The sequence below is a fragment of the Lepidochelys kempii genome, chromosome 2 (genome assembly GCF_965140285.1).
Source record: "Lepidochelys kempii isolate rLepKem1 chromosome 2, rLepKem1.hap1, whole genome shotgun sequence".
Lineage (NCBI taxonomy): Eukaryota > Metazoa > Chordata > Testudines > Cheloniidae > Lepidochelys > Lepidochelys kempii.
In genome coordinates, this window is record NC_136381.1 from 172,134,725 (window position 1) to 172,154,226 (window position 19,502).

The window sequence follows — 19,502 nt, forward strand, 5'->3', positions numbered from 1 at the left end:
TTAAGGAACTTACAGTAGCTGTCTTCAGGGCCCTCTACGCTCCCAAAGTTGTGTTCAAGGGCCTCTAGGCAGTCCCTCACACCGACCCCAGGGTCAATGAGCTTCAGGGTGCGAATCACATCTAATGCTGGGCCGCCAAGGCTCTCTATAAGGCATCTTCGCTTTTCTGCATCTGGTACGGCCCACTCTTGCAGCATTTCAGTGGTATGCTCTAACCAGGGTTCAAACTCCTCCTCCCCAGCAAATAATCTTAACTTACGACAAGAGTCTGACTCAGCATGGGGCAGCACAACCTTTTCCAATATTTGCCCCAGAGCTTTTGTCCAATCATCAGCCAAGGCTGCAGCCTCCGAGCTAGAAGCTGCTGAGCCAGGGCCCAACAAACCTGACATATTAGCCATTATACAAACAGTAATTTCCTCAAAATATAAGCACAAACAAAAAAAAAATATAAATTGTTTCCCAATGTAGTGGATCACTCAACAGGTGCTTGCGAGGGGTACTGACCCAGGAGATCCCGGACGAGCCCCCAAAAATGTAACCCTTCTGCCCGTCAGAGTTGGCAGCAACAAGGGCCGGGTTCAGTACCTAGGGGTTCCATTCCAATAACACAATGCAAACCGGCTCGAGCCCCCACCCAGTGACCTGGGACAAATATATACCACCCCCGCTGGGCGCCTTCAAGAGGCAATACTTCCCCTCTCGCAAGCACATAGTCTGAGTGTAGCAAAAGTCTTTTAATAACAGAGAGAAACAATGTGGCATTATGTTGGGGAAACATCACCAACCGGATTCATAACACAACCCATGAGCAAAAACAACCCCACCCCAGGCAAATTGGGGCATGCCCTTTTCCCTTTGGTTCTTGAGTCCAGCAACCCCAAATCACCCAAAGTCCCAAAAGTCCAATGCCCCAAAAGTCTCTGTCCCTGGTCAGGGCAGCCCCAGAGTTCGAAAGTTTATCGGCGGAGCTTTACCTCCCAACCTGGGTGGAAATGGGACGGGGGTAAGAGGCACCTTACGTGATCTGAAGCTGACCGCCCCATAGCGGCGCTCCGCTCCGCCAGCCGCCCCACAAACTCCTTCACTCAGCTGCGCTCCGCTCCGCTCCGCCAGCCGCCCCACGAACTCCTTCGCTCAGCTGCGCTCCGCTCCGCCAGCCGCCCCACGAACTCCTTCGCTCAGCTCCACGGCCCACAAGCAGCTCCTGCCATCCACACACTGCTCCGCGTCGAACTGCTTCACCAGCCGTCCCGCAAACTGCTCCACAATATATCTTCAGGCTCCCCCACTACTTAACACAACACTCAGTGATTTCAGCTCTTAGGTGAATTCAGCTTATAGTAGGGGAGCCCCAGTGCTGGTGCACTGTCAGCCCAAAGTGAGCTCAGCAGCCTATAACTAGACTTCTAATGAAATCAAAATTAGCTCTGATATTCCACAGTGGAGAGAGGAGGAAGTGCAATCAGCATGTAAGGCCCTCACCAAGGGGCCCATGCCACCAAGTATTAATACTTGTCCCCAGCCTCTCTCCCTTCACACAGTTTTGGAACCCATGACCCTTGCCTAGCGAGTGCTACTTAGTTGATGGTGAATCCCTCCATCATAACAAAAGGCCACGTACAGTTCCAAGCACAGTTCCCATAATCAGGGTAATAACAATTTATTCTTCCTGTCCCAATAACAGAGACACTGGGGATCCCACAGCAGCCAAAGTGACCATTTGGGCAGCTATGGTCTCATTCTAGGCGTGGTGGGTGTGCCTATGCAAATGAGATCGGCCCCTGAAGTTCTTTTCCACAACTTGCCACACCTCACCACCAGATGTCAGGGTGGAGCTCATCCTGACACTGCTTACATTTATAAAGAAGATATTTTATTAAATATATATATAGGGAATTGGCAAGAAAGAAGGAAAATATAGTAAGGATGGCAGAAAATTGTTAAATGAATTGAGTGAGGATAGCGGAGTCAGTGAGGGCAAAGGAGGACAGATTAGTTTTAACCCCAGATAGAAGATTTTTGATCCCAATTACTTTTACATAATGTTAATGTTTCTTTTAAAATATGAAAGTCTAAATAAGGATTTTATTATGAATGTTTCAATGTTCTTGGAAAAGCCTTACTTACATGTTTATGGTACAGTTAGTAAAATGTAACAAGTAAAAGTTTATAGTAAACTCCACATACAATCCTCAAGAAAATCAAGTTAATATATATGTAATTATGGTATTTAATACGTAAATTGAGTAAGTATCTTCTTTTGTGACACTGGAGATAAATATTAACAGAAGTATAATGCAACCAATTGGACATAAACTTTGGGCAATGAAGCAAAATCAGACATGGAAAACGGTGGAACTTGAGGCTTGCATGGAAGAACGGGGGATTGGATGTATGTGTAATAATGATGCGATCCAACCTTATAATGTATGTTTAAATAGAGAAAAGGGAGAATGTCACACTCAATTAGATCCTTTTCTATTTAATGGATCAGTTGTTGTATATGTTGGAAGAAAATGTGTTTGTATTAGAAGCTGGTGTACATTCTTTAAAGTAAATTATATATATATATATATATATATATATATATATATAAAATGTAACTCTTATCCCTAAGAGAATTTATTGCTTGTTGCCTATTCTTAATCAGAGGGCTGTATCCGTGTCCTTCAAGGGAGAGTTAGCTAGCTGCGGCTTTCTCTGAAAAATCCTTTAAGGTGGGCCACAACCTTAACTACCAGAATAGATAAACTGAAAATAAAGGTTTTAAATCGAAAATAGTATTTTTAGGCAAACTCATTGGCTTGATATAATTTATTTCAAATCTTCCGGTAACAACAGAAAGGGAAAAAGTCAAGTTCTAATAGTAGAAATGTGTCAAAACCAGATATGAGGGGTGCCCCAAATCATGCAGATTCAGGGAAAGATAAAAATGAACAAGAACCCTACAACAAGCCTCCTGACTTAAGAAGATTCAGAACTGTACTATGGAAATGCTACTGAAGTATGAAAAGACGGACCAGATAGATAAACTACTTACTGATGAACTGTTCAGAAGACTTGCGAAGTATGAGGGTGGTAATCTATCAACAGCTACAGCAGTTAAACCTATGGTACTGCAAGAGCATGAGAACTTATGACAGGACCAAACCCTTTCTTCTTCCTCGGAAGTGGCACCAATAAACGACTACTCATGGGGAAGACTGGTGGTAGATGCCACATTTAAGGGAGGGTTCAGTAAATTTAAGCAAACAATGCTTGTAGATACAGGTGCCACACTATCTCTAAGTTGTACAAAGGCTTCCAGTCCAAGAACTAAAGATTCGAGAAGGCTATAATGGGAAAGAAAGTGTAGTTCCTTTCTTGGAACCCATAATATGCAAAATTGGAAGACTAACCACTAAAGCTAACTATGGTATTCAGTGCTTAGATGGATAAAGGATAATAGGCACTGACATTTTAAAAGAACGGAATCTAATTGTGGATTTGCCTCATAGAATTTTGATTCAAGATAAGACTGTAATGGGAAGAGTTATTGTTCCTGCCTCCCATAGAGTTGCTGCTGTGAAGGCGCCAGAGGAATTAAAGATTCCTGACTGAGAACAAGAAGTTGCAGGGGTGGCAAAGAAATATTTGTGGCAAAAAGTATTAGGATAAGTTACAGTGTGCGGAGATATGTGCTGAAGTAGTTGTAATGGGTCCTGATCCAAAGCCCCAACAACAATACAGATATTCAAGGGATGCAGAAGAGGAGATTAGAGAGACGATCAATGCCCTTGTTGATCAAAAAGTATCAGTAGAAACCTCTAGAACGTTTAACTCCCAGATATGGCCAATACTAAAAGCAGACAAAAAGACATGAAGACTTACAGTCAATTATAGGGAATTAAACAAATAACCCCCAGAATGGTATTCGGTGGTGGCAAAATTCCAGGAAGCAATGACAGGAGCTAAATGGTTCACTGTATTTAGACCTAACTAATGCATTCTTTTCAATACCACTCCATCCTAGCTCCTGGTATTAGTTTGCTTTTACTTGTGTTAATTGGCAAGTGATGTTGTAGAGTTCCTCAGAGATACCATAATGCTCCATTAATCTGCCCTAAATGTGTCACCAAAATGTGGGATGGAAGAAAAGGCAAAAAAAATGCATCAGTTATATCAATGATGTTCTAATCATGACCAAAGAAGAAAATCTTGAAGTTTTGGAGTCTGTACTATGCAAAATTCAGAAGACTAGATTCGTTATCAATCCAGTAAAAGCACAGCTGTTACAAAAGAAGATAACTTATCTTGGAATGGAACTGGGTAAAGTTGTGCATAGACCAGATGCTCAAAGACTAATGATACAAGAGATTTGTTTCTTTAGCTGTTCTGTTCCTGTGTAAATTCCTGCAGCACCTAGGACAGAGACGTGCAGAAAAGCAGCTAGAGAGGGATTTAAAACATCGTAAAAATCACCTCTCCAAATTTGCATAACAATGGTGGTGACAGTATCATAATACTTTAGATTGCATAAAACAATAGTTAGTTTTACAATTAGGGCTTTAAATAAGTAGGAAATAATGATAGTTTAGAGCTAAAAATCCAAAATGGCGGCCGCAACGATTCTCTATTAGAAAACATCAAAATGAAGGACACAGATGAATGGACCAATAGCAGATAAGAGATAGGAGTGAAGTAAAACTCAACAGAGAGAACTCAGCTCACTCTCCAAAATTATTGAAGGTGGCACTAGGAGGAGGATTTATGCTAAAAACTAGAAGGAGGATCTAGACAGGATTAGGCTCCATGCTGATAAATTCAAATTGACTGGTTGAGCCAGTATAATTAGGCAGGGAGGATCTAAGATAATTTCTGACCTTGGAAAAGCAACCAATAAGAGGAGGCTACTGAATATAAGGCTGACAGCCAGCAGGCTGATGTGTGGGTGTGAACTGAGAAGGTAGAACCAGAATGTTTTAGATGAAAGCAACTGCAGTAGCAACTGAAGTAGTAGCAGGAGCCATGACAGCCCTCAGGAGCAGTGGCTATAAAATGGCAGCAGCTTAATTCTGACAGAGCAGAAGGACCCCTTTAAGATGGTTCAGAGGGAATTAAGAAGAGAATACAAGTCTGACTTTCTGCTTATTTTTAAGGAATGACTGGGTGTGCCTGTAAATAAAGCTGGATGTCTGTATTGAGTGCTATCCACTCCACCCCATTCTGTGACCGTTTGATCACTGCTCACAGAATGGTAATGTTAAATTGTAACATATGTTCAATGTATAAGCTTGTAATGCTTTTCATTTAAAAGGCTGCTTGCTCCGTCATTTTCTCCTTTTGTTTCAGGTTCCCTGGGCTGCTGCTGGCTGCCTAGCTACTCCATCGCCATGTGGCTGGCTCATTACTAGGTACAGAGGGGTTGGTTGGTTTGTGATTTGGGTTACAGCAAGGCCGTCCTTAGGCATACGCAGCAGCATAGGGCACCACTAAATTTGGGGCACCACTGCTGGGACAGAACAGCAAGCAGCTAAGAGCTGGGTCGGGTTGTAGAGCCAAATGTGCCGGCATGGTGGTGCATTCTGATGGAGGGTACTGGCTGCTGGGATCTCTGGGAGGAGGCGAGGGAACTCACCTGTGTGACTCTCCCCCCACTGCCATGAGATGAGGAGGGCCGGGCACCACTGGCTCCGGTGGTATCCTTTTGCTGCCCCTCATAACTCGCACTCTTCCCCCTCCCAGTGCTGAGCGCATCCCTCCCAACCTGTGGAGCAGCTGTCCCCCATCCTCATCCACCACCCCCCGTGGGGTTGGGTGGGGTGCAGGTGCTTGGGTGGGCTGGCTGGCTGCATGCTGAGGAAGTGACTCACTTCCTCGGCAGCCAGCCCAAGCACCTCCGCTCCAAGTGACCGCACGGGCTGGAATGTGCACAGCTGGCTGGGCTGGGCTGGGGAACACGTCTCTAAACCAGCGGGTGTGGCAGCCATCCATCTGATCCGAGGGGAGCTGTGTTTATAGTTAATCATTTTTATAAGATATCATATGATCCATATCTAAATATGTGCCTCTCTTGAATAATTTCAGTTGTTGGATGCAATGTTAATTTCACTATGCATAATGTCACAACACAGACCATCTACACTCATTACCTTTTATATAGCCATGTTGAGCCAGTTCATTTAGGAATAAACCTCTCTGTATTAAGGCAGATTATGTATCATCCCAATCTTGAGAAACACCTAAAACAATTAGAAAAGGAAAGCAAAGAGGTAATTGTACCTGTTGATTTGATGAGAAAGGCTAGCTGTGAAAAGCACCTTGAAAGTGCAACTCATAAATGCAAATGAGAGGCATTAAAAATGGACAACGATAGACATTTTAAAAAGCAGAAAATATTTCCAAAGCTGGTTAATACCAAAACCAACAAGAAGCTTTACAGGAAAAATAAAATGTTCCAATTAACAGAAACCTTCTCTGATGCAAATATACCCTTGCATATCCTCAATAGTCCAAAACATGAGAGGATTTTGAAAGAGCAAGGTAGGTGTTTACCAAGTGCAGATCAACTTAGAAAGTTTTACCTACCTAAAGTGTTTGACTGTCACACTGAGGAATTAAAGGAAAAGTTGCAGTCCTGTGAAGGAATTAGCATTGTAGCAGATGAAACTACTGATGCTGAAGACAGGCATGTGCTTAACATTCTTGCCATCCCTGTCGCAACAAGCAGTGACAATACAGGCACTTCAGATGCAGGTGAACACAAGCTGGATTTTTTTCTTGTTACACTGTGAAGCAGTCAACAAAGCAATATGGGAAACTACTGAAAAATTTGCAATACCATTTGATCGCATCACTGTGTTTGTGACCAATAATACCATGTACATGGGGAAAGCTTGGGATCAAGGGTTGAAACTTAGGTTTTTAAATGCTGTACACCTTACATGCATGGCACATTTAACTTCCATGTAATCTGTGGAGGAAGATACTTCTGAGAGTAAATTACAGTCATTAGTTCTGACCATCTGCCCTGCCAGAAAAGCCCAGTTCCGCTGTCACTGGAGAGATTCTTCAGTCACTCTTTGTTTATCTGATCTTTATTCTGAAGACGCAAAAGTCACTGAGATGAATGCTGCAAACCCTGAGCATACTCAGTGGAAAGCTCAGAATTTTTAAAATGGTGCCCTTGCAAAGAGGCAGAGGTGGGTGGGTGGGTGGGTGGGTGTGGACTGTCAGAATCACAGCTCTGAGGAAAATAACAGTGAGCATGTGCAAATTTGGTGGTTACTGAGCAAGTGCAGTATGGGATGACAGAGAGATCAGTTAACTGAGCAGCTAGCTACTCATAGCCCACTGATACCAGCAGGGCCGGCTCTAGGTTTTTGCTGCCCCAAGCAAAAAATTTGCAGCCCCAAGTTCTGAGAGTGCAACTGTCCAAGCCAAAAAAAAAAAAGGGTGGCCAGAACGCCTCCCCTGGAATTGTGCGGCCCCAAGCACATGCTTGCTTTGCTGGTGCCGAGAGCCGGTCCTGCATACCGGTCACTACTTGTTCTAAAAGTCAGAGCTGGCAAACGTAATTCTCAAGTAATGCTTGATACTGGGTATGTGCGAGTGAGGTAACTGCTTCTAAGAATAGAAAGGTCTTTTAGAAGAGATCAACAGTGTATCATAAAAGGCCAGCTGCCAGGGGCAAACCCTAAAATTTATGTTTATAATGTTGATTCATTATGATTTATTGTATTTACTTAGAAGCCATTTTTGTATTTCAAGATGGAGTACTTAGTCATGTGGTTAGTAAGATAGTTGGGATGCTTTCCCGCCTTTTCTAACGGTCAGTAGGGAACAAACACCCCAGGTTAAACCAACTGCCTCATGGAGGGAGGAAGCTCCTCCAATGGCTCCAACAGTGACCTCAGTTATGAGGTACCATGGCCAGGGTGACTGACCTCCATTAATAAAAGAGGAGGACAAGGTGTTGACTCCGGAGAAGGTTAAAGCTTTGGGTAAGTAGTTCGGGAGATGCAATAGGGAGTCAGTCCTCAAGTGGCTCACCCGAGCGTCAGTTACTTCCCAGCTAACCCATGACGATTTTAATACCTTATTAAAAGAATGCATGTCTGTTGAGGACTTTCTTAACTTACCATGTGATGTAATAAGGAACACTGCCGAGGATCAATGGGAAGTGTTTTGTGGTGTATACACTATGTTCCACCCCACTGTTAATGTTATCAGGAAGAGTGAAGGGGAAAGACATAGGAATAGCCCATGTAATTCACCAATATGGCCAGTTAGAAAAGCCGATAAGATCTCTTGGCACCTAACTGTGGATTATAGGGAGCTAAACAAAGTCACGCCAAGGTTAGCTCTGGTGGTGGCAAAGTTTCCAGAAACCATGGCCGTCATATCTAGTGGAGTACAGTGGTATTCGGTGCTTGATCTGTCCAATGTGTTCTTCTCTATCTCAATGGACCCCCAATGCCACCATATATTTGCCTTCACGTATGGGGATACCCAATTAACCTTCACCCGGGTTCCCCAGGAGCTGCACAACGCCCGGCACATATGCCACAAGCATATCTCTGAAATGTGGAAACATCTGGACTGTACTCAACATGTTGTCAGTTATGTTGACGATGTGCTGATTGCCACAAGAACTGAGGACGAGAATTTGGGTGTGTTCGATAAAGTTCTTAAAATAATTAAAGAAATGGGCTTTATTATAAATCCAGAAAAAGCCCAGTTAGTGAAACAGCAGGTCACTTATCTGGGAGTGCAGTTAGGCCCAGCAGGTAGAAGCCCAGATAAGAATCGCATAGAATAGATAGTTAAGCTGCCTGAACCTATGGACGCAGGGACTCTTAGGTCATTTCTGGGTCTAGTGGGAGTCTCAAGAGCCTTCACAGAGGGATACAGTGAAAAGGCAAAACCCTTGTATCTTCTACTGAAGAAAAACCAAGAATGGAAATGGGGAACGGAGCAAAGGGACGCAATGTTGGCCTTGAAGAATGCCTTGATGACAGCCCCGGCTCTAGCCTTTCCTGATCCCCACAGGCCATTCCATCTCCAGGTCTCTCACACGCCAGTTGCTATCAAGGCTGTTTTACTACAGAAGCAGGGTAAGTCCTTAAAACCTATAGCTTACGGTTCAAGGAATCTGTCTCCAGTAGAACAGCAGTACTTCCATTGTGAGAAAGAAGTCTTAGCACTAGTTTGGTCCCTGACATACTGGGAATATATTTTGGGTATGGCTCCCATCATGGTGAGAACTAATCATATGCCAACAGGCTTCGTACTATCTGGCTGAGCTAACAATGGTCGAGTGAGCCATCCCCGACTGGCTCAGTGGATGTTAACCCTGATGAATAGAAATATTACTGTTGTCATAAATATAAAGGGAAGGGTAAACCCCTTTGAAATCCCTCCTGGCCAGGGGAAAGCTCCTCTCACCTGTAAAGGGTTAAGAAGCTAAAGGTAACCTCGCTGGCACCTGACCAAAATGACCAATGAGGAGACAAGATACTTTCAAAAGCTGGGAGGAGGGAGAGAAACAAAGGGTCTGTGTGTCTGTCTATATGCTGGTTTCTGCTGGGGATAGACCAGGAATGGAGCCTTAGAACTTTTAGTAAGTAATCTAGCTAGGTATGTGTTAGATTATGATTTCTTTAAATGGTTGAGAAAAGAATTGTGCTGAATAGAATAACTATTTCTGTTTGTGTATCTTTTTTGTAACTTAAGGTTTTGCCTGGAGGGATTCTCTATGTTTTTGAATCTAATTACCCTGTAAGATATCTACCATCCTGATTTTACAGGGGGGATTTCTTTATTTCTATTTACTTCTATTTTTATTAAAAGTCTTCTTGTAAGAAAATTGAATGCTTTTTCATTGTTCTCAGATCCAAGGGTTTGGGTCTGTGGTCACCTATGCAAATTGGTGAGGCTTTTTACCAAACCTTGTCCAGGAAGTGGGGTGCAAGGTTTTGGGAAGTATTTTGGGGGGAAAGACGTGTCCAAACAGCTCTTCCCCAGTAACCTTTCCCCGGTGTCTATGATGGGATTACAAATGCCGAAGAAGGGAAATGGTCCCATAAGGAAATTATCTCAGGGATGTAAGTGGACTGTAGTAGCAGATATGTTGGCTAATTGCACTCTAAACCATACGTTGGGGACATATCAAAATGTGCCTATTTTAGTATTGAGATGCCTTCCCTGGTGACCCCTGGGGAAGTGATTATTAAGGGGAAAATGCTCCACCAAGATTCTTCCCTAAAGAAAGCCCCTGTTTATATTTGGTTATCTGACAATAAAAAAAACCATGTTCCTGGCATGCATCCACAGTAGTCGAGAATGTGACCAGTAGAAACCTCTCTGGATACATCGGGTCTAAATTCTGCAGATTGAACCATCCCAAAACTACCTTTAATGTCTCCTGTGTAGGAAGCATAACCGTGAATTTGTCATACCGTCAGTCTGGAGTATGGCGGTTTAGAGGACCTCTGGAGTTATACATACATAAGGAAATCCAGGTAGCCCCTCCTCCATCAAAACATAAAGTAGGCCCTATTGTCATGAAGCAAGATGTCATGTGGATATTAATGATAGAGCCCCAATACGTGATCAGAAGAGTTGTAAATCCTCCACAGATCTCGATCACCAAGATTAGGAATGCTTATACGTATCACATCACGCCAATGATATATGGGTGGCATAAGTGGCTACACCGAGTAAAGACACCTATTCTACACAAAAGAGAAAGAGACCTCTTTTGGGAGGTACAGGAACTGGTCTAGGTGTCAAACTCAATAGATCAGGAGCAGTTGGCCCAAAAGATGGGGAAGGTGGGCCATGGCATTAACCACGTCAGAACCATTGAATTCAGCCTTCGATACCGTTTCCACCATGATGTTAGATATAACTAGGATCTTACCTGTGTGGTTCCAGGCAGAACAATAAGACCACTTTCACATCATAGATGCACTCGGAGCATTGAAATCTAACATGTCAGCCTCTCCTTGCCAGGTCAAGAGACCTGCGTTTGTCAGTCATCCACTGCAGGTAGGACTCCCTACTCCTGGGTTTTTGCTCTGTCCCTGCCTCAAGGGCTCAGAGCTTCATTGACTCTGGGGATTTTGCTCTGCCCCTGCATGAAGGGCTCAGAGCTTAATTGATTGCTGAGGTTGCCCTGCCCCTGCCGAGAGGACTCAGAGGCAACAGACTAGTGTACTGACTCTGCCTCTGCTTGAAGGGGCCCAGAGTTTATAGACTCCTGGATTTGCCCTGGCCCCTGCTTAAAAGGCCCAGGGATGATAGACTATGGGCTGCCTAGCCCCAGCCTAGGGGCCGGAGCCAGTTGCCCATTTGGGGGATCAGCCCCATTAAACTGGTCAGGGCACTAACGCCTGGTTTACTAATTCCTCTCTGATATCATGTGACAATGCCAGCAATGTAGTCAGGGGGTGTGGCCTCCCTCCAACCCCAGATGGGGTTGGATGACTGCCACACCACTACAAACATGGTATAAGTATAGTGTAGAATAGTATATAGGGTTAACATGTGTGTGCATGTGTTTATAAGAATACACAAAATTCTGTTATTGATTGCAACATACCTATGTAAACTTTAAAAGCAGTTGAAGAATGGCTCTCAGCGATTTGTAACAAAAACTGGCCACTTGTAACAAAAAGCTTCACTTAGAATAATTTTAACTCTATATTATTGGGGTTTGAATGCAAGGGTGCCAATTAGGTTGGGCAGGCTGGGGGAGGGCTGTGTCCCCCCTCCGCCCCGAGTTTCATACAGGAGGCGTGCTCCCAGGCAGAGCTCTTAACTGCTCAGCATTAGTGTAGAATGAGAGTTCTGAAGAGAGAGGTGCTTCTCTGAGCTTGTGTCCCTGAGGCAGGGAGTCAGTGTTTTGTTTGCAGGGGCAGGATGATTAAGATAAGAAAAGGCTGGTAATTAAATTAAGTATCTGGAAGTAGTTAGATGAACCTGTAAAACAGGAATCCCGCTGCCGAGTGGGGGGGATTTGAAGAGAGAGCGCAGGGACTCAGAAGAAATACAGCCAAGCTGTTACATTCAGAAATGAGGAAGAATGAGGGGCATAAGTGAAAAGAAGGGGCCAAAAACCAGGGAAGGCATAGCAGTGGTATAGAGAAGTTCCCACTCTATCTCTGGTACTTATGTGGCTCCATCACTGTAGTGCAGTGGTGGGCAACCTACGGCCCACATGCGGCCCATCAGGGTTCTATGTGTGGCCCGCGAGACGTGACATCCAATCAAAGCGCTGCTATGGTGCAATCGGCACACTCTGCAAATTCTGCGTATGCAAGCACAGTTAGCAAAACTACCCTATCCCAGGAGACTGTCTCGGTTACAACACTGGTGGACATGGGAGGTTGCACTTTTTTATGTTACTTTTGCTGGTAATTTAATTTGCCCCTGTCAAGGTTCCTCCCCCACTCTGAACTCTAGGGTACAGATGTGGGGACCTGCATGAAAAACCTCCTAAGCTTATCTTTACCAGCTTAGGTCAAAACTTCCCCAAGGTACAAAATATTACCCCCGTTATCCTTGGAATGGCCGCTACCACCACCAAACTAATACTGGTTACTGGGGAAGAGCTGTTTGGACGCGTCCTTCCCCCCAAAATACTTCCCAAAACCTTGCACCCCACTTCCTGGACAAGGTTTGGTAAAAAGCCTCACCAATTTGCATAGGTGACCACAGACCCAGACCCTTGGATCTTAAGAACAATGAACAATCCTCCCAACACTTGCACCCCCCCTTTCCTGGGAAATGTTGGATAAAAAGCCTCACCAATTTGCATAGGTGACCACAAACCCAAACCCTTGGATCTGAGAACAATGAAAAAGCATTCAGTGTTTTACAAGAAGACTTTTAATAAAAAATAGAAGTAAATAGAAATAAAGAAATCCCCCCTGTAAAATCAGGATGGTATATATCTTACAGGGTAATTAGATTAAAAAAACATAGAGAACCCCTCTAGGCAAAACCTTAAGTTACAAAAAAGATACACAGACAGAAATAGTTATTCTATTCAGCACAATTCTTTTCTCAGCCATTTAAAGAAATCATAATCTAACACATACCTAGCTAGATTACTTACTAAAAGTTCTAAGGCTCCATTCCTGTTCTGTCCCTGGCCAAGACGACTACAGACAGACACACAAACCCTTTGTTTCTCTCCCTCCTCCCAGCTTTTGAAAGTATCTTGTCTCCTCATTGGTCATTTTGGTCAGGTGCCAGCGAGGTTACCTTTAGCTTCTTAACCCTTTACAGGTGAGAGGAGCTTTCCCCTGGCCAGGAGGGATTTCAAAGGGGTTTACCCTTCCCTTTATATTTATGACACGCCCCCCAAATCTCAGCTAGGGTGAAACACTGGCTGGGATTTCTTCCTGGAGCTCTAGGAAAACAGAGTTAATAAGACACATGCATCTCTAAATATACTACCAAGTACATAAAGACTAACAATATTTTCCACATCTCAAGGACAATTTTAACCAGTTGATTCTGGGAAACTTTCACGGGAGAGTGCATCAGCCACTTTGTTAGAAGCTCCTGAGATGTGTTGGATGTCGAAATCAAAATCTTGGAGAGCTAAACTCCACCGAAGAAGTTTTTTGTTAGTTTCTTTGACGGTGTGAAGCCACTTTAGTGCAGCATGGTCGGTTTGCAGGTGGAAACGCCGTCCCCAAACATATGGGCGTAGCTTTTCCAGAGCGTAGACAATGGCATAACATTCTTTTTCAGTGACTGACCAGTTGCTTTCCCTCTCAGACAGTTTTTTGCTGAGAAACACTACAGGGTGGAATTCTTGATCAGGTCCTTTCTGCATTAAAACTGCTCCCACACCACGCTCGGATGCATCTGTGGTTACTAGGAACGGTTTGTCAAAGTCTGGGGCCCTTAGTACAGGGTCAGACATGAGTGTCGCTTTAAGCTTGTTAAAGGCCTTCTGACACTTTCCGGTCCACTGAACAGCATTTGGCTGTTTCTTTTTGGTTAGGTCTGTCAGTGGGGCAGCGATTTGGCTGTAGTGCGGTACAAATCGTCTGTAATAACCGGCCAAGCCTAAGAAGGATTGAACCTGTTTCTTTGACTTTGGGACAGGCCACTTTTGGATAGCATCCACTTTGGCCTGTAGGGGGCTGATAGTTCCTTGACCCACCTGGTGTCCAAGGTAAGTCACTCTGTTTAGGCCTATTTGACACTTCTTAGCCTTAACAGTTAGTCCTGCCTCCCTTATGCGCTCAAGGACTTTTTGTAGATGTTCCAGGTGGTCTGCCCAGGAATCCGAAAATATGGCCACATCGTCAAGGTAGGCGACTGCATATTCTCCTAATCCCGCTAGGAGACCATCTACAAGTCTTTGGAAAGTGGCGGGTGCATTTCGCAGCCCGAAAGGGAGTACATTAAATTCATACAGCCCGAGATGTGTGATGAAGGCTGACCTTTCCTTGGCAGATTCATCTAGCGGTACCTGCCAGTACCCCTTGGTTAAGTCCAAGGTAGAGATGAACTGGGCCCGTCCCAGTTTCTCTAATAGTTCATCAGTGCGTGGCATTGGATAGTTGTCTGGGCGAGTTACAGCATTTAGCTTACGGTAGTCCACGCAAAAACGTATTTCCCCATCTGGTTTGGGAACTAGAACCACTGGAGATGCCCATGCACTTTCAGAGGGGCGGATTACACCCATTTGTAACATATCCTGGATCTCCCGTTCTATAGCAGTTTTAGCTTGAGGAGACACCCGGTAAGGTTGGACCCTAATTGGGTGAGCATTACCTGTGTCAATGGAGTGGTATGCCCGTTCAGTCAGTCCTGGGGTGGCTGAGAACGTTGGCGCGTAGCTAGTGCACAGCTCCTGGATCTGCTGTCGCTGCATACGCCCAAGGGTCATGGAGAGGTTCACCTCTTCCACACCACCAGCACATTTCCCTTCGTAGTAGACACCTTCAGGCCACTCAGCGTCGTCTCCTCCCTGGGCTGTAAACTGACAAACCTTTAATTCTCTGGAATAAAAGGGCTTTAGAGAATTAATATGATACACCTTAGGCTTTCGGTTGGAGGTGGGGAATGCTATGAGATAATTAACAGCTCCCAGGCGCTCCTGGACCACGAATGGCCCTTCCCACGATGCTTCCATTTTATGGGCCTGGAGCGCCTTTAAGACCATGACCTGGTCTCCTACTTTGAAGGAACGCTCTCTGGCATGTTTATCATACCAGGCTTTTTGCTCTTTTTGAGCATCCTGTAAGTTTTCTCTAGCAAGGGCTAAAGAGGGTCGGAGGGTGTTTTGTAGGTTGGTTACAAAGTCCAGAATGTTAGTTCCTGGAGAAGGTGTAAATCCCTCCCATTGCTGCTTCACCAACTGCAATGGCCCCTTAACCTCACGGCCATATACAAGTTCAAATGGAGAAAACCCTAAACTGGGATGTGGTACAGCTCTGTAGGCAAAGAGCAACTGCTGCAATACTAGGTCCCAATCATTGGAGTGCTCATTTACGAATTTACGTATCATGGCCCCCAAAGTTCCATTAAACTTCTCCACCATGCCATTTGTTTGATGATGGTAAGGAGTGGCAACCAAGTGATTTACCCCATGAGCTTCCCAAAGGTTTTTCATAGTTCCTGCCAGGAAATTAGTCCCTGCATCTGTGAGGATGTCGGAGGGCCAACCTACCCTGGCAAAAATGTCTGCTAGTGCCTGGCACACACTTTTAGCCCTGGTGTTGCTTAGAGCTACTGCTTCCGGCCATCGGGTGGCAAAATCCATGAAAGTCAGTATGTACTGCTTTCCTCTGGGTGTCTTTTTCGGAAAAGGACCCAGAATATCCACAGCTACTCGCTGAAATGGAACTTCAATGATGGGGAGTGGCTGGAGAGGAGCTTTGACCTGGTCTTGGGGTTTTCCCACTCTTTGGCACACCTCACAAGACTGGACATAGGTAGAAACATCCTTGCCCATTCCCTCCCAGTGGAATGACCCCCCCAAACGGTCTTTGGTCCTGTTCACCCCAGTATGGCCACTAGGGTGATCATGGGCTAAGCTCAAGAGCTTGGCCCGGTATTTAGTTGGAACTACCAACTGTCTCTGAGGATGCCAGTCTTCCTGGTGTCCCCCAGAAAGAGTTTCCTTGTATAAAAGTCCTCTTTCTACAACAAACCTGGATCGATTAGAAGAGCTGAGAGGCGGTGGGTTGCTCCGTGCCGCCGTCCAAGCTCTCTGGAGGCTTTCATCTGCTTCCTGTTCGGTCTGGAACTGTTCCCTTGATGCTGGAGACATCAGTTCCTCATGGGATTGTGGACCTAGGCTTGGTCCCTCTGGAAGCGATATAGGGGATGGAGCTGTTTCTGTTGACTGTGAACCGCTCTCCGCTGGTGTACTATGTTGGGATTCAGGCTCCGGCTGAGCCTCTTGTGTAGGGTTATCGGCTGCTGCCAGTTCAGGTTCGGTGGGGCCCTCTGGTGTTGAGGTTGCAAGTACTGGATTCAGTGCTGACACGGGGTCTGGTGTTGGTTGTTCGGCTGGTTCCGGTTCTGGGACTGGTTCCGTCTGGGTTTCTGGGACTGGATCCACTACTGCTGTTGCAGACATTGGCCTGGGGTCCAGGTCCATCACCTCTGACTGGGTCCTGATAGAAGTTTCCGGAACAGAGCTAGGCCTCACGGCTTGTTTAGCCTGGTTGCGGGTGACCATTCCCACCCTCTTGGCCTGCTTCACATGATTGGCCAAGTCTTCCCCCAACAGCATGGGGATGGGATAATCATCATAGACTGCAAAAGTCCACATTCCTGACCAGCCCTTGTACTGGACAGGCAACTTGGCTGTAGGCAAATTGAAAGAGTTGGACTTGAAGGGTTGAATCGTCACTTGGATCTCTGGGTTGATTAAATTGGGGTCCACTAAGGAAGCATGGATAGCTGACACTTGTGCTCCGGTGTCCCTCCACGCGGTGACCTTCTTCCCGCCCACACTCACAGTTTCCCTCCGCTCCAAGGGTATCTGGGAGGTATCTGGGCCTGTGGACCTCTGGTGTGATTCCGGTGCAATGAACTGTAATCTGTTGGGGTTCTTGGGGCAGTTGGCCTTTACATGCCCCAGCTCGTTACACTTAAAACATCGTCCAGCTGACGGGTCACTGGGGCGAGGAGGGTTGCTGGAGAACGGGGTGGTGGGACGATAAGGGGTCTGGAGGGTTCTTTGGGAGGTAGGTGGGGCTTTGGGCGGCCCCCGGTAATAGGGTGTGGTCTGGGGTGGTCCCTTCTGGTCTCCGCTCCAACTGCGACCAGTTTTCTTCTTCTCTGCCACCTCCACCCATCTGGCTCCAATCTCTCCTGCCTCCATTACAGTTTTGGGTTTCCCATCTAGGATGTATCTTTCTATTTCCTCAGGAACACCCTCTAAGAATTGTTCCATTTGCATTAGGAAGGGCAAATTTACTGGAGATTCAACACTTGCTCCTGATATCCAGGCATCCCAATGTTTTACAATGTGGTAGGCATGTCGGGTAAATGACATGTCTGGTTTCCACCTTAGGGCTCTGAACCTCCGACGAGACTGCTCGGGTGTTATCCCCATTCTGACTCTCGCCTTGGATTTAAACAGTTCATACTTGTTCATGTGTTCTTTAGGCATTTCAGCTGCCACCTCAGCTAAGGGTCCACTGAGCTGCGGCCTCAGCTCTACCATGTATTGGTCAGTAGAGATGTTGTACCCAAGGCAGGCCCTTTCGAAGTTTTCTAAGAAGGCCTCAGTATCATCACCTGCCTTGTAGGTGGGGAACTTTCTGGGATGGGAAGTGGTACCTGGAGAAGGATTGCTAGGGTTTGTTGGTATATTCTGCTGGGCCTTTATCCTCTCCATCTCCTCCACATGCTTCCTCTCTTTTTCCCTCTCCTCCTCCACATGCTTCCTTGCCTCCATTTCCCTCTTGTGGGCAGCCTCTTGGTGTTGTTCTGCCTCCCTTTCTTGTTCCTTCTTCAGCTGCATGAGTTCTATCTGTCTTTCATGTTCCCTTTGTTTTTCCTCAGCCTGAAATTTGGCTAATTCCAGCTGTAGTCGAGCTGAGGATTTGGCCATTCTAACCTCTCTGTTTTTAACTAACTTTACACCCGAGGTTTAGAAATAAACAAACAAAACTTGGCTGTAAAATTTTGCTGTGCTGGAATAGAATACCTATTCTCTGATAGTGATTGTCAGCCTACAGAAAAAGACAATTCCCTTGTCTCTGCTCTGGGCCCAAATTAAAGCAAAAAACCTCCAACTACTTGGAAACCTGCTTACCCAGCCCAAAGAAGAAAAAAATTTCTTTTCAAACCTGTGCTCCTTGTAAAACAAAAAAAAAAAAATCAAAATCCTAAAAAAAAACCCTGCCACTTTTGTCTCCAGGCAAATGGGTAGAGCACACACCCCCTATTTACTTTTAGGAAGAAAAGAAAAAAAAAAAAACCTCTGGGTTGGAAGACTGTGAATTTCCCTGCAGGAGTTAAGTACCCTGCCTCCAGGCAAGAAAACCTGCAATTCACAAGATAATCCCCTTTTGTCTCTGCTTGGCCACAAAGCAGAGAGAAACCAAGCTGCTTTCAGTTTCAAAGCTGCCTTCTGGACTTCCTAAAAATTCCTTTTTAAAATCTGTATTTCTAGTTCAAAAAATCTCAACTGGATCTCAAAATGATTTCAGGTTAATCCCACCACTGTGCCACCATGTCAAGGTTCCTCCCCCACTCTGAACTCTAGGGTACAGATGTGGGGACCTGCATGAAAAACCTCCTAAGCTTATCTTTACCAGCTTAGGTCAAAACTTCCCCAAGGTACAAAATATTACCCCCGTTATCCTTGGAATGGCCGCTACCACCACCAAACTAATACTGGTTACTGGGGAAGAGCTGTTTGGACGCGTCCTTCCCCCCAAAATACTTCCCAAAACCTTGCACCCCACTTCCTGGACAAGGTTTGGTAAAAAGCCTCACCAATTTGCATAGGTGACCACAGACCCAGACCCTTGGATCTTAAGAACAATGAACAATCCTCCCAACACTTGCACCCCCCCTTTCCTGGGAAATGTTGGATAAAAAGCCTCACCAATTTGCATAGGTGACCACAAACCCAAACCCTTGGATCTGAGAACAATGAAAAAGCATTCAGTGTTTTACAAGAAGACTTTTAATAAAAAATAGAAGTAAATAGAAATAAAGAAATCCCCCCTGTAAAATCAGGATGGTATATATCCTACAGGGTAATTAGATTAAAAAAACATAGAGAACCCCTCTAGGCAAAACCTTAAGTTACAAAAAAGATACACAGACAGAAATAGTTATTCTATTCAGCACAATTCTTTTCTCAGCCATTTAAAGAAATCATAATCTAACACATACCTAGCTAGATTACTTACTAAAAGTTCTAAGGCTCCATTCCTGTTCTGTCCCTGGCCAAGACGACTACAGACAGACACACAAACCCTTTGTTTCTCTCCCTCCTCCCAGCTTTTGAAAGTATCTTG